At 50.2% G+C, this 14,844-nt stretch overlaps 1 long non-coding RNA gene across 1 annotated transcript in view; it reads right to left on the bottom strand.

Moving 5' to 3' along the window:
- Positions 1-12,571, bottom strand: part of LOC121038220 (uncharacterized) — a 31,237-nt gene extending 18,666 nt beyond the window's left edge. The window contains exon 1 of the long non-coding RNA XR_005794238.1: positions 12,474-12,571. This is a non-coding gene — a long non-coding RNA (uncharacterized LOC121038220). The remainder of the gene's footprint in view (positions 1-12,473) is intronic.
- Between the last annotated feature and the right edge of the window lie 2,273 nt (positions 12,572-14,844).

Consider the following 14,844-nt stretch of genomic DNA (forward strand, 5'->3'; position numbering starts at 1 on the left):
CAAACCAACAGAACCACAGTCGGGATTTATTAGTTCACCCTAATGAAAACTATGAGGGTAGAACATAGGATGTTGTTCAGGCACACTTGGGGAGAGTGAAGCAATGCCATTATTCGCCCTCCCCTCTCCCCCCACCCCCGCTCAGCTTCCCTTATGTTGGCTTTCTCCTCACACACGTTCCGTTGACATGATGGCAAAGGTCACTGACAACAGCCCCAGCCTGACATTATCTCCATAGGAGAGTTCCTCCTCCACCACTTGCCAAACCAAATCAATCATAGGACACGGGTAGGTGAGTTTCCACTCCCTCAAGCCAAATTTAGAATCTGTTGACAGATGGGTGTGAGCACCAGACAAACAGAGCCCACACGTCAGATGTAATGAGCGGGGGGAGGGTGCCAGGGTCAAGACCGGGTTTGTGCGTTTGACTCCTTAATGTTGTGCCTAAGGATGAAAGTTACCCCCACTCAAAGCCAGGCTTTGTTCTCAAAGCCTGGGAACACAGCCTGCCCAGCTCAGTTTGCCAGGAGGCACCGTAAGTCATGTTCTCTGCAGGCAGAAGAGGGAGCTGTCACACTGGCCCCCTCCCAAACTCACCTGTCAGATGAGTCACCTCTCGACCCACCTTCCCTCCTCCACTTTGCCCTTGGAATTACGAAAAAGAAAACCAAAAAAAAAAAAAAAAAAAAAAAAAAAAAAAAAAATCCCAGGCACACACCAATCAAAATGGCTAAAATTTTCAAACCTGACAATGCCAAGTGCTGACAAGGACATGGACCTCTGAAGTTTTCTTCCATTGTGGACTAGAGCACAAAATAATACAGCCACTTTAGAAGATGGTTTCTCATGAAACTAAATGTGCTTTTATCATACGACCCAGAACCCTCCCCTAAGGATTGATCTACGAGAAATGAAAACACCTGTCCACAGAAAGGTCTGTACATGAATGTTTATACAAGTTTTATCCATAGTTGCCAAATACTGGAAATCACCTAAGTGTCCCACCGACCAGTGAATGACTGAACAAATTCCAGCGTCCGCACAAAAGGTACGACTCGATGATAAAAAAGAACTCGCCCGGGGCGCCTGGGTGGCGCAGTCGGTTAGGCGTCCGACTTCAGCCAGGTCACAATCTCGCGGTCCGTGAGTTCGAGCCCCGCGTCGGGCTCTGGGCTGATGGCTCAGAGCCTGGAGACTGTTTCTGATTCTGTGTCTCCCTCTGTCTCTGCCCCTCCCCCGTTCATGCTCTGTCTCTCTCTGTCCCAAAAATAAATAAACGTTGGAAAAAAAATTTTTTTTTTTTAAATAATAAATAAATAAATAAATAAATAAAGAACTCGCCCCTCATACAACAATGTGGATGAATCTCAAAAGCACTGTGTTCGGTGAAAGAAGCAATCTCAAAGGGCCACACGCTGTATGATTCCACCTATACAGTCTTCCGGAAAGGGTAAGGCTACAAAAACAAAACAAGATCAGTAGTTGCCAGGGGTTGGGGTGAAGGAAGGGATTAAGTACAAAGGAGGATAAGGGAATATTTGAGGGTGATAGAAGTATTGAATATCATGTCAACGATAGTGATGACACAACTATACATTGGCTAAAATTCCTAGAACTGTGTGTGTAAAAAGAGTGAACGTTACTGTTTGTAAATTAAACCTCCATAAACTTAGAAAACAACACAACCAGGGTATTAGGCTAATCCTCAAATTTTACCATGCATCAGAATCCCCTGGGGAATTGGTCAAATGTGGATTGAGGGGGAACTGGGAACCTGCATTTCTTACATGCTTGCAAGAGACGCTGATACCCCTGGTCCAGGGAGCGCATTTCAGGAGCTGCGGCTCTAGTGAAAATCTCTCCACGTGGAAAGGAGGAGCAGGGGTCTCGCCTTCCTCCCCAGCTGGGTATCCAAGCCAGCAGGGAGCCACGCTGGTTGCCGAAGAAAACTAGCTTCTCTACAGACAGCCCCACAAGTGGGGTAGAGGAGTTTCCAGAAGGACAAGAGGTGTTCTTTTCCCCAAGGAGGAGGAACAGAAAGTAAGTAGCCCCAAACACAGTGCGAAGTAAGTAGCACTTTGGAGGTGCATCGGAGGAGCGTGTCTAAGGAGTGGGGAGCACCGTCAGACAGCTCAAGAGGGCTAAGGCGTGTTCACTGGATGTAGCAGCAGGGAGGCCATCATGACATTGGAAAGACCACATTCAAGGGGGTGACGATTGCAGAGGGGAGATGACACAAGGTGGAAAAATAAATGCAAACATCTCGACGATTCATTCAGTAAGCACAGAGCACATACGTACATATGTGACGAGGTGTGATTGCGGGCATTACGTTTTTTTGTCGATATGGGAGATACTGAAGGCAGGAAGGAGTCAGTGAATGACAACCTCAACAAGAGGTTGAAAATATAGGAGGAAGAGTATGGTCATCAAGTCCTTAAGAAGGCAGGTAAGCCAGGGAGCAAGGAGCTGGGAGAAGCACAAGGCACAAGGAAGGGGGACGGTACGCAGGCGGGGAGGGGGGCGGGTGTCAGTTTAGTGGAGGGAGACGGAGTGTGTCCCCATCTGATGGCTTCTGTTTGCTCTGAGGAGGAGACACCAAGTCAATCAAGGCACACCCCAGAGTGCTGGGTTGAAAGCTCAGTCTCCAGAGTGAGAGTTCAGTCTTTGGATGAATTGTGCAACATTGGATGAATTACATTGGATGTGCAACATTGGATGAATTACACGTTGAACCGGTGTCTATAAGATAAGAACCTTTCTCACTGTAAAAGTGACTAGAATTGGGGCTGGGTCACAGCACATGGTCAGTGTTTGCTTACCTCGAGTGAAGATATTCTCTTCACTATCTGAAGTAGAGACTATTAACCATAGAACTGCTAATAGGTCACAGCTATTGAAGTTTAAACCCCAAAAGAAGTAGCACCCTTGTCAATCCAGTTGGCCGCGGGTCCAAGCCATCTGCAGAACATCGTCAGAGATGTTCTTCAACCTCTAAACAAGGTCTGCCTTGTTTGTAAAACTCTGGGAGCCAAAGTGAACACTCAAGTCCTGGGTTCTACTACCACCTCCAGCTGTGGGAACATGAGCATCGTGAGGCAAGGCCACTATTAAGGTCACCTCTGAAGTTCCATCAAGAACTAACAAGTTGGTGTTTCAAAGGCTCAGAAGTGAGTCATACGCCCACAGTTGGCACAGCCAAATGGGTCCATTGTGCAAGATGCCCAGGAGAGTAGGGGTAGCTGGACTTGGTTGGCCTGGGGAGACCAAAAGTCACTCTTTCCCCCACTCAAACCACCAGCCACCAGCCAATGCCATGGATCAAGGACACTGTTCCATTTCATGTGATAGGTGAAAAGGAGGTTTTTTCCCTCCCCCGAAAGCATTTCTTCTCCCATTCTGTGTGCCAGAGTTGAGCTTGTGTTCCCAACAAAGTTTGTTCTCCTTGAATTCTTTGAGCATGCGTTGGTAAGAGAGCTATCCCAGGTATGGGTCCCAAGTGAATCACAGGAAAATCTGGACTGTTCCAGTTTCTTTCTTCCTTTTCCAAGAAGTGAAGCAGGTCACCCGGGTGGCTCAGTCAGTTGAGTGTCTGACTCTGGATCTCAGCTCAGGTCATGACTCTTGATCTCGGCTCAGGTCATGATCTCACCGGTTCATGAGTTCAAGCCCCATGTCGGGCTCTGCACTGACAGTGCAGAGCCTGATGGGGATTCTCTCTCTCCCTCGCTCTCTGCCCCTCCCCCACTTGCAAGCACACTCTCTCTCTCTCTCTCTCAGAATAAATAAATAAACTTTAAAAAATAATAATAAAACAAAATGGTCAAAATATTAAATTTTATGCTCTGTATGCTCCTTTACCACAATTTAGAACATTTCTTTTAATGTTTATTTATTTTTGAGAGAGAGAGGCAGAGTGTGAGTGGGGGAGGGGCAGAGACAGAGGAAGACACAGAATCCAAAGCAGGCTCGAGGCTCTGAGCTATCAGCACAGAGCCCAACGTGGGGCTTGAACTCATGAGCCGTGAAATCAAGACCTGAGCCAAAGTCAGACACTTAACCGAGTGAGCCACCCAGGTGCCCCATTTACCACAGTTTTTTAAATCACCTAAGAAAATATTTGGGACTAATCATCCTACCCCAAATCAAGAACAGGAAAACGTTTGAGACCCACATAAGGCTGGAGGTGAGGAATCGTGTTCCAGAGTACGTCACGCAGGACCAGCTGAGGGCATGAGAGGAGGGAGCTGTGTGTTCTGGGAAGGGGAAGGATGCAAAAGGCAGTGGAGGTGAGTTCTGCTCGACAACCCTGGGCACAGACCCAGAGTATCTCAGAGCAGATGGTAGGCTTGGTCGTGACAGCGAGGAACAGGCCGGGGGATTCCATGCCATGGAGACATAAGCCATCTATCTCAGGACTCTGGGGGATTCCTTTAAACACAAAACACACTAGCCCCTTCACGTATCAAACAATGCTGTATCCTTCCTCAGACCTATAAATAAACATCCGTGCATCCTAATTTTCCTTGCAATAGGGAACCAGTTGACTTAGGAAGTCACTGCTTGGCCTTCAAGTTTCCAGAATGTCGGCTCATATCAGATCCCGAGTATCTGGATTCTGCATGAAGTGCTGTGCGGCTGGTGATGAATGTGTGCTGACATGCGGTTCCTGCGTTTTGGGAAGGGCTTCCCATGTGGCTCCGAGGACCTCTGTCCCCCACAGGGAGACTGAGGCGCCAGGTCCCAGCCTTCCTGGGAGCCGCGCCTGCCTCCGGAAACCAGAAACGCCCCGATGGGCTGCTTTCACACTGTTTTTACAGAGAAAGGGATAAAGAACTCTGTTCAGAAAAGTCAGGAAGGATTCTAGTACTCAACCCGGCTCAACTCTTGTTTGTGTGGGTGTTGTGGGTGGAGATGAGAAGGGAAATGAGACAGTGCACGTCTCATCTGGGTCTCGTGGGGGCTGCGGAAGAGTCTGCGCTGGTTTGAAGGTTTATCAGAAAAACAAACAAAGGAAAGTATTCTCTGAAAATGTAGCAAAAGTCCCAACTCAGGATCAGAGGATGATGGCTTTAAGACCTCCAGCCTATTTCCATCCGCCTGCGGAAATCTAAGAACCAAAGCAACTACCTCCGGGCAAAGCTTTCCCTGCCCAGTGGGGCACAGTGGGGGCTGGGGGCAAGGGGTCGAGCTGTGGGGGTGGCCTCACTCTGTCTTCGGCGTCTCAGCTCCCTTCTCCAAAGTGAAGAGACCGGAATAGGCAGTTTCTAAGGGCGATGCACGCGCGATGTCTCTATTCATTTTGCATTTATAATTTTTAATGATAAAGGCAATATAACAGCAATAAAATTCATGAAATGGAAACAAATCTAATCATCTCTGCTCCCACTATCCTAACGTAAGTGGCTTAGGTCTACATTCCGATTTTTTTTTTTTTTTTTTTTTTTTTTTGAGACAGAGAGAGACCGAGCATGAACAGGGGAGGGTCAGAGACAGAGGGAGACACAGAATCTGAAACAGGCTCCAGGTTCTGAGCTGTCAGCACAGAGCCCGACGCGGGGCTCGAACTCACGGACCGTGAGATCATGACCTGAGCCCAAGTCGGACGCTTAACCGACTGAGCCACCCAGGTGCCCCCATTCCGATCTTCTAAACCTGGCGACATAACTGGTTTTGAAAGGTACACGCACGTTTCAGCTGTTTTCTTCCGACGAAAAAATTTCTTACTAATTCATGTCATTTTTTCCCCCCATAGTTAAGCCCTTATGCTGTTTAAACTCCAAAACCCCGTTCTGTGCCACGCATGACTCTTGGGGAGGGTTGGGGCTGAACTGTGCCCCCACCAAATTCATATGCTGGAGGCTTAATTCCCAAGACTTGAGAAAAGGACTATATTTGAGGTAGGGTTTTTTAAAGAGGTAATTAAGTTCCAATGAGGCCATTAGGTTGGGAACCAATACGACTGGTATCTTTATAAGAAGAGGGGATTCGGACACAGACACGTGCAGAGGAAAGACCATATGTGGACACCCGGAGAAGGCAGCCATCTGCAAGGCAAAGAGAGAGGCCCAGAAAGAACCATAGTCTCAGAATGCTGGCCTCCAAAACTGTGAGAAAGTAAAGTTCTGCTGTTGAGGCCTCCAGTCCGTGGTGGTTCGTTAGGGCAGCCCTAGCAAAGTAATACAAGGAGATGTGATTAACTTTCTTGCTAAACTATACTGATGACACTAAACAGCCATTGAGGACCAAGGCCCTCTGTACAATAATACCCAGGAAAACACCCACCCCCACCCCCACCCCCACACACGCTGTTTTAATGTCCCACGGGTTTATTAAGTTGTAACATGAGTGTGTTTTGCAACATCTTTTTTTCTTTTTTTGATCCTGTAACAGAACAGGGTTTTGCAAAGTAACCACATCCTCTCCCTCAGCTGCTTCTCCCTTCCCACCAGCCAGCGACACTCACATAGTTGCTTTGAGAGTGAGCCTGGGACAAGGGGTTAAGGGGAATATCTCCCTCCGACCTGGCCTGCCTCTTGGACGCTTCCTGGGGAGTTTGGGTGAACAGTCTCTCCACTTTCCAAAAAGGAGACAAGAAACATCCCCTCACCCTCTGCAGGCCCACAGTTTCTGCAGAGTGGTTGTAAGCACGAAGCACTGTCTGGGGACCAGACCCTCGATGACTCATTTCTACAGCTCTAACCGGATAAACCCTCCAGTGACTGGCCTGTGGCTGAAGCAGCCCATTTACCCCCATTCACCCCCGGGGCCAGGAGGTTGGCCTCCCAGCAGCACTATTGTTTACTCTTGGATATGAACTACCAGCTTCCCCTGCCCAGACCTGGCTGTAGGGAGTGGCCTCGACACAGAGCCTTCACCTTGCGAGCAATCCAGCTTCACACAACAACTACAAGGAGCACAGAGACGCAGAGAGAGTCGGGCGCTTCTCCTTCAGGGGAACAGCCACTACGCCCCTCAGATCTGAGTCAGGGTAGGCAGGAACGACCAAGAGGCGAAAAGGTAAACAAGCTACCCTTTCCACATTCCCTACAACGCTCTGAAGACAGAGTGGTGACTAAAAGGGACATGGCCATCCCTGGACCAGACCGCAGCCCAGAGCCAGGATGATCTCAAAGGCCTAGGAAGTACGAATGAGCATTCAACACACAGACATCCTGAGAAGCACGTGCGAGGTGCAGAACAGGGTAGGGCCTGGACATCCCTGACGAGTTGTGGCCCATCAAACAGCCAGGAACAGCACCTGGGACAACTGGCAAAAGGCACGGCGGCTTCAGTGAGGGCCACCAACCGACCGGCTGCTGCTGCGGTTACAACCTCCTGTCAGCCCTGCCTCAGCCAGACAGTTCCTCCTTTTGCTCACGGGGAAGTCTCCCATGGCCACTGTCAGCTCCTCTCATTAAAGACCAGCCTGTGCATTATCACTTCCTTTGCATTGTCACTGAGGCCACAAAAAGGTAGGGGAGAGAGTGACACCCGCAGAGCCCTGCCCATGGGTGCTTCCTCCAAGCTCCCCCAGTGACATCCGCAGAGACTCAGAGACTCGCGTTTAGGGAGGGACCAGCTTGGCCTCTCAGAGGCGCACCTCCAGGCCAGGGCTGACCTAGGGAGGCAGGTGACAGGGGAAAGAGTCACCAAAACCATCAGAAAGGCTCCACCCTTGGGCTCTCCTTCAGAGTAGATTTCAACAACTGCAAACTTAGAAGACACTGACAAGATGAAGGCAAGAGGCTCTACCTTTGTGGGCGTGACTGACACACGCATCATCCCACTGAACGGCTCACAACTTTGCGAACTATTCAAACCCCATTCTGCAGATGAAGGGTTTTTTTGTTTGGTTTAGTTGGTTTGTTTTTTTGTGGGGGTTTTGTTTGTTGGTTGGTTTGGGGTTTTTTTGCCACGTTCGAATAAGGGGCTGAGGTCCCAGGGTTGAATCCAGCGACACAAGCTATCAAAAGGCAGAACCAGGGCTGGGCTCGAATCCGCTGATCCCAAACCTTGCCCCAGCACCCCGCAGCCTTCCTTCCTCGTACAAGTGGGAAAAACTGCTTCTATCAGTGGGCAACATGGCAGCCCGACGACCAAACAAAATTAGGTGCGATAAGGACCCAAAGGGGAGCAAACACATGCTGTTTGCATTTTCTCTCAAGGAGGCTAGAAAAGCAAAGGCAAGTTGAAGGACCCATGAGAAAATAGAGCAGTGACAGCTGATTCCAGGCTGACAGAAGAAGAAAAACATAGGAAGATGAGGTACAATGAAAATAGGAACAGAGCTCGGGGTGGAGGAGTCTACTCCGTCCCCAGGGCTTTCTTTAGCAGCAGATGGAGAAAGGAAACATTCGTACAGCTTCCTGGAGAGCCAGGCAAATAGAAGAAAGAAAGAACAAGCAACATGTAAGAGAGTGAACTTTTGAACAGCCTAAGAAAGCTCTGAGGGTGGGCGTGGGGAAGGGACTCCAGGGGGTTTGGGATGAGAAAGGGGGGTGGGGGAGGAGAGATCCTAAATGTGTGTGTGGGGGGGGGGGTTCTCTCAGAGGGGCCGAAGGGAGGGTTGGGTGGCCTAGGTAGAAGCTTCACAGCGAAGACCAGCCGAATATAGAATGTAAGTGGGAACTCGGAGCCTTTCTGAACAAAAGTGACCCACAAAGCCAGACTGTACAGGACCCACCAACGAAGGAAGATCGAGCTGGGCTTCAGGGATGGCCATTCCCAGAGGCTAGGGGCTGGAACCTCCCCTTTTCCGAAACCAGTAATTGTAAGGTGCAGGCAGCCCACGGCAGCTCCCCCTGGGGTGCCAGCCCAGGATCCTTACAAAAGGATTCCGTAATTCAAAATATCACCCTGGGTTTGCACTTTTGTGGACGCCACCCCACCCCTGTGGTTCAAAGCTCAGTCCTAGGGAAAGGTGACTTCTTAGGAAAACACTCGAGGATAAATGATGGTCATGGGAATACATGACAAGACAGATAATGACCTGAAGCTGAAAGGTGGGGACCAGGTGGCTCCCCAAACCAGGCCAGCTTGCTGGAAAAGCCAGCAGCATTAGAGGAACCTGACAAGTTTGGCTTGCGAGGAACTCGTGAAGCGTGCTCTCAAAACCAAGATGTAGGTGTGGCTTTACAGAGAGAGGCTCTGAACTTGGCCCCAGCATGACCAGAAGGGAGGCTGAACTTCTCAGAAGCATATAAAGGTTTTTCTACTACCTCTCATAGCGTTTAGTCCCTCTTGGCTTAAATAACTACTGAATTAAAATTCCGTCCATCGGCGGGGGGGGGGGGGGGGGGACCCGGGTGGCTCAGTTGGTTAAGCATCTAACTCTTGATTTTGTTAAAAATTGTTCAAATATTTATTTATTTTTGAGACAGAGCATGAGCAGGGGAGGGGCAAAGAGAGAGAGAGGGTGACACAGAATCCGAAGCAGTCTCCAGGCTCTGAGCTGTCAGCACAGAGCCCCACATGGGCTCTCGAACTCACAAATCATAAGAACATGACCTGAGCTGAAATCGGTGATTTAACTGACTGAGCCACTCAGGCACCCTACTCCCTGCACTCCCAATTTTGGCTCAGGTCATGATCTTTCAATTTCTTGAGTGGAGAGCCCCAGTTAGGCTCTGGCCTGACATAGAGGGGCCTACTTGGGATTCTCTCTATCTCTCTCTCTCTCTCTCTCTCTCTGCGCCCCTCCCCCAACTTGTGCACACATGCATGCTCTCTCTCAAAATAAATAAATAAATACTTTGAAGACATCATCCATATGGATAAAATGACACAACACCTGGGATTTGCCTTAAAACTCTCTGGCACAGGTGCCTGGGTGGCTCAGTCAGCTGAGCATCCAGACTCTTGATTTTGGCTCAGGTCATGATCTCACTCTTTGAGAGTTCCAGCCTCTCCTTGGGCTCCACACTGACTGTGGAGCCTGCTTGGGATGCTCTCCCTCTCTCTGTCCCTCCATAGCTTGCTCACACACGCTTTCTCTAAAGTAAAAAAAAAAAAAAATTTAATAGCTACTGAGCTAAGGTTGATCTCATGTAGACCTACCCTTCTAAAACAAAACAAAACAAAACAAAATCTCCAGGACACCACAAAGTTGGGGGAAGGAACAGAAGACACCTGAGGAGAAAATGTCACACCTATTAAAGCTGGGCAAGGTAAGGGAATTTATACCAGTGGACGACACAGTGTCTTTTCCACACCCTCAGCATCACCTGGGACACACACACTTGCAAATTCTCAAGCTGGAGCAGGAGACCCCGCATCTACTAAATAAAAATCTCTGGGGGTGGGGTGCAGCAACCTGGGTTTTAACAGGCCCGCCCCAGGTTTCTGCTCTGTGATTCGGACTCTTGCTTACATTTGAGACTCACTGCATTAAACCATTTTGTTTCCATCAGTGTTTGTGTATTTCCATAATAAAGGATTTTCAAAAACCCATCCCTGTAGGCATTTTTGTTGTCAGGTTGCTTATTCCTTACACCAGTTGTCTTCAATTGCTATTTAACCATTGTTTTGATCTCTTCCTGGAGCCAGAACAAAAAGCCAGGAAGCAGATGCGACCGCGACTCCTCTCTCTCTCTCTCTCTCTCTCTCTCTCTCTCCCTGTCTCTCTCTCTCTCTCTCTCTCTCTCTCTCTCCCGCCGCTGTTTGCAAACGTAAACTTCCCGTAAAAGACGCCCAAGCGGCTTGCACGCCACTCACACCTGAACAACTGTGTCAGCAAAGCGGCCGGGAGCAGAACCTGCGCGAGGTGCGGGGCGCACTTGGGAGAGGCCTTCCCGGCGTCCGCACGCGGTGCGCTCCGCGCCGCCGGCCCCCGAGAGTCCCAGCCCTGACGGCACTGCCACCCGACGATCCTGAGTGGTCCCCCGGGGCTCGCGAGAAACGTCCCCCCTGGATGGACTCAAAACTGCAGCTCGCACGACACTGGTCCCCTTGACAATTTCTGTCCTCCCTTTCAGAGGATCTTTAGAAAGAACAGGAAGGGAGTGAGGAGAGCCGGGGGCCGGGTCACAGGGGACCCCGTCCAGCAGCGGCGCCTCCTCCGTGCTGTTGGGGCTCGTGGGTGCGAGGGCGAGGCTTGGGGAGGCCCAGGCCGCGGGAGGGGAAGGGTTAAGAAGCGGGGGCCCGTCCCCCCCCCCCTCCCCGCCCGCCGGTCTTCCCCACCTCCCCACCCCTCCCCGCCAGTGCTGTAAAACAATCCCTTTGTTTCCTCTTTAAGACGTTAGCCTCAGGGGCCATTATAGCAAAGAAAGGTAGCCTGGTTCTTTTATCTGCAAGAATCCATTAAGCGTGGCCTCGGTGCAGAGGCCGCTCGTTTATGGTCTGCTTCACGAGCGGACCCTGGGGGACCCCTCCCAAGCGCGAGTCCAGACGCACCTGTACCCCCATCTCAATACCCGCCCCCAGGGAACTGCAATTTGGGGGGAGGAGGAATGGAGAGTAAGAAGCCCCCTCCAAACACGAGTTGCAAGAGAGTCGCGGAGCTCCGCCGCTTTGGGGGTGTCTCCAAAGTACCCGGCTTCTCATCGTCCCGCACCCCTCCGTGCGGGAGGAATAAACTTTCGACGGCTAGGTGGGAAATGACCCTCTCCTGGCTCTCCGCTACCCTGCACGTGAGGCTGCGCACATTTCCCCCCTGCGGTCTGGGGGCGGCGGGGGGCACAGGACGCGGGAGGGGACGCGCGCAGCTGCGCCTCCGGGGCGCGGGAAGGAGCGCACGTGGGTGTGTCGGTCCAGTGTCTGCGGATCCCGGGACGCGGGTGGGCGCGTCTGCACCGCAGCGCGACCGCCGCTCGGAAGGCAGGTGTTCCGTCCCGCGCGCTGGACTGTGGCCCTGCGGAACAGCGCGAGTTTTCCCACTGGGGACTGGAAGAGGGCCCTTTGCCTCTCTTAGGAAGCTGTGACGCAAAATGCCGGCCGGAAAGCGCCGGAGAAGGCACTGGAGGTTTCGTGGGGGCTCATCAGAAAGCAATCTAGTACCGATTAATAATTTATACCCTTCCCCGGAGAAGCAGTTGCCCCCAAAGCCCACTTTGCCAGTGCGCTCGGTTACCCGCTCCCCAGTCGACACAAGGGAAGAAACGCCCGACAGGCCCCAGAGGCCCAGAGAGAACGGCTTTGAATTCTGGTGTGGAGGGCAGCGGCAGAGGGAGGAAAGGCGGTGGGAGCCAGGCAGGGCCCTGGGAAGGTCCAGGGTGATACTGTCCTGGAGCTTTGGGGGAGGGATAGTCCCTTTTTGAAATCGCCAACAATTCAGATTGTTAAGAGGAGCACAGGTGGTGGGAATGCAACAAAACAAAACAAAACAAAACTCTTTCTCTAAACTCCTGGGGGTTTCCAGGCCAAAGACAGACTTATCAAGTCTGCAGGTCTCTGGCTTGAAATCTCCGTGGAATGACCTTCTTTGGATCTTCTCCTGCTCTTTCCCCATGAATATAAATATTTTCTCCACTTACCATATGTTACCCACGCACTTCCACAGACCCCACCGCCCCTGCCCTGCTGGGCGGCTTGCAAAAGGAAAGTCTGCCCCCCTCTCAACTGGGAGGGCAGGGGGAGGAGGGAGCAGTGTTGTTTAAGGGACAATGTCACTTTCCTCTTCGTCAAGATTCTTTGTCAATTGCTGGGGAAATAATTGACCTCAAGCTACTTCAGTCACAACCAATAGAAAAATGGAATGGTGATGTGTCCAGCTGTTAAGGGGAGGCAGGCACGCAGGCTGGAAAACAAAGGTGGCAGGGAACAGAGCTGACATGAAAAATATGTGACGCTTCTTGATGGAGTTTCGGGGATATCGAAGAATTTCACTGAAATACAGAACAGACACAAACTACGTTTCTGTTCATCTGCCATACCTTCAAGCTTACGGTCCTTAATTTATGCCTTTGGATGGCTGAAAAGGAAAATCCGGCACAGAAGCCCTTTAATGCAGCTGAGTCTTTTCGGTTCTCTGACCCTTTCCTTAACTTACACAATGGTACGTTTTCCCGACATCCTCCACTCAATTGGCAGCCAGAATGACTCAGTTCTGTCTGATGCAGGGGCCCAGGGAAGGATTTGAGAGTTCGGGGACTATTGTTTGGGGGGTTTTGTTTGTAAGCAGGGGGAGAAAGTGCAGGAGGGAAAGGGGGCACCAGGAGGAGTGAGAAGGGTCACCGGAGAGAAAGCCAAGAGGAAATTCAGCCACCGGCAGATCGGCAGATCGTGGGCTCCATGGGAGAAATGATGGTCAAGAGCGGCTCGGCAATACAGATCTCATATTTCAGACCACAAGACGTCCCACTTCTGAAGCTGATCCTGTTCCAGGTTGGACCAATCAGGAAAAAATCAATCAGGACATTTGATGCCACCAGCATGGTAACCAGCAAGAACAGTATCAAACACGAGCTCCTGAACATTGCGGTCTTACAAGGAGGACTTAGAAAGAAATCCAGATGCTACAAAAGCGGCTTGAAAGCCTCAGTGGTTTCTCCGTTTTCTCTTCTAACGTGAGACAAAACTAGCATGGCGGATGTGTGTTGATAGCCACCGTACAGAAGTACTAAGGTCCCCGCCTTAGCGCTGAAACACAGAGAGGGTGAGGCAGAATATCAAGATGGCACACACCCATCCCCCCGGGGCAGGAGAGTCATCAGAGCCCATGCATGTATTTCTTGATAGCCTACATCTTCTCCAAGGACTTGCAAGGAGTGGTGGGTATGTGAGCAAGCCATCTTGAAAAGAAAGCACATCGGTGCACAGAATATGCATCGTGGCAGACCCACGCAGACCTGCAGAGACAAGCGCCGTCGTACCGTCTCACTGGAGAAATGTCCCCTTCCCGCCACAGCGTGATGCATTTTTCTCAAGTAGAAGTTTTGAAATCTGCGCCCCTGCTCTAAGCCAACCTCAGGTAAACAGGTTCATGGGCATGTTCCAAATCTCTCCCACTTGTCACAAGTGCTTCTTGGGATCTTCTCGGAGGTCCACTCAAGGGTTAGCACAGTCGGTAGCTGGACTTCACCTCTCTCAGATTTACTAACCCTACCAGCGGCGTGGTGTTCATGTGAAGAAAGAGAGCCGGCTGAAGGAATTCTCCAGGTGACATCGTTGTTTTGAAGCTGCCGACCCCCATTTCATCTGAGGTAAAGAGATTTTTTTCATGTACCGTCCTTGAAAAAAACCGGATCTGGACTAGTTTTGTTCTAGATGGATCTAGAGCTTTTGTTCTCCAATCCAACAATTGCTGAACATGGATATTTTAATTGTGCCTGTTAAGCACCCCTCCCCCGCACAACGTCACCTGATGGTTCAAAGATGAAGCCTTTGCATTGGCTGTCTAGTAATGGCAGTGGATTTGCATGGAACTCCTCCTGTTCTCGCGGGTGACCCCTGCCATTCATTTGCAAGGTGGGAAACTAAGATTGGGGTGAAGTTTGTGGCTATAGTAGTTAGTAAGGCTAATTGGCTCACGTGAGAATGAAACCTGTAGACTGGCCTCATTAGTTCTGCATTAAATCTAACACACCAAAGTACAGTTGAAGGGCCATAACTCTTGCCAGGAATGTATTTGTAATTTGGTAGAATTAAATAAGGTTCTAAGTGAACACTGCCGATTCTGCAAGATGTTCAGGACAAAACAGAGGAAATCAGAGGAAGATGCCCATCGATATTTGAGAGTTATGAGAATTAAACGCTTTTAAATTATATGGTTTTCATTCTGCAAATAATTTATGTTTAAACATCTTAAAACACTGCATCTTATTGTGTGTAAATTAGGATCCTATTTATGTAAAAAAAAAAAAAGCCCAAGAAAAAGCCGATCAGAAATAAATCATAGTTTATATG

Source organism: Herpailurus yagouaroundi, unplaced genomic scaffold, assembly GCF_014898765.1.
Source record: "Herpailurus yagouaroundi ecotype Mexico unplaced genomic scaffold, PumYag 165, whole genome shotgun sequence".
NCBI classification, from domain to species: domain Eukaryota; kingdom Metazoa; phylum Chordata; class Mammalia; order Carnivora; family Felidae; genus Herpailurus; species Herpailurus yagouaroundi.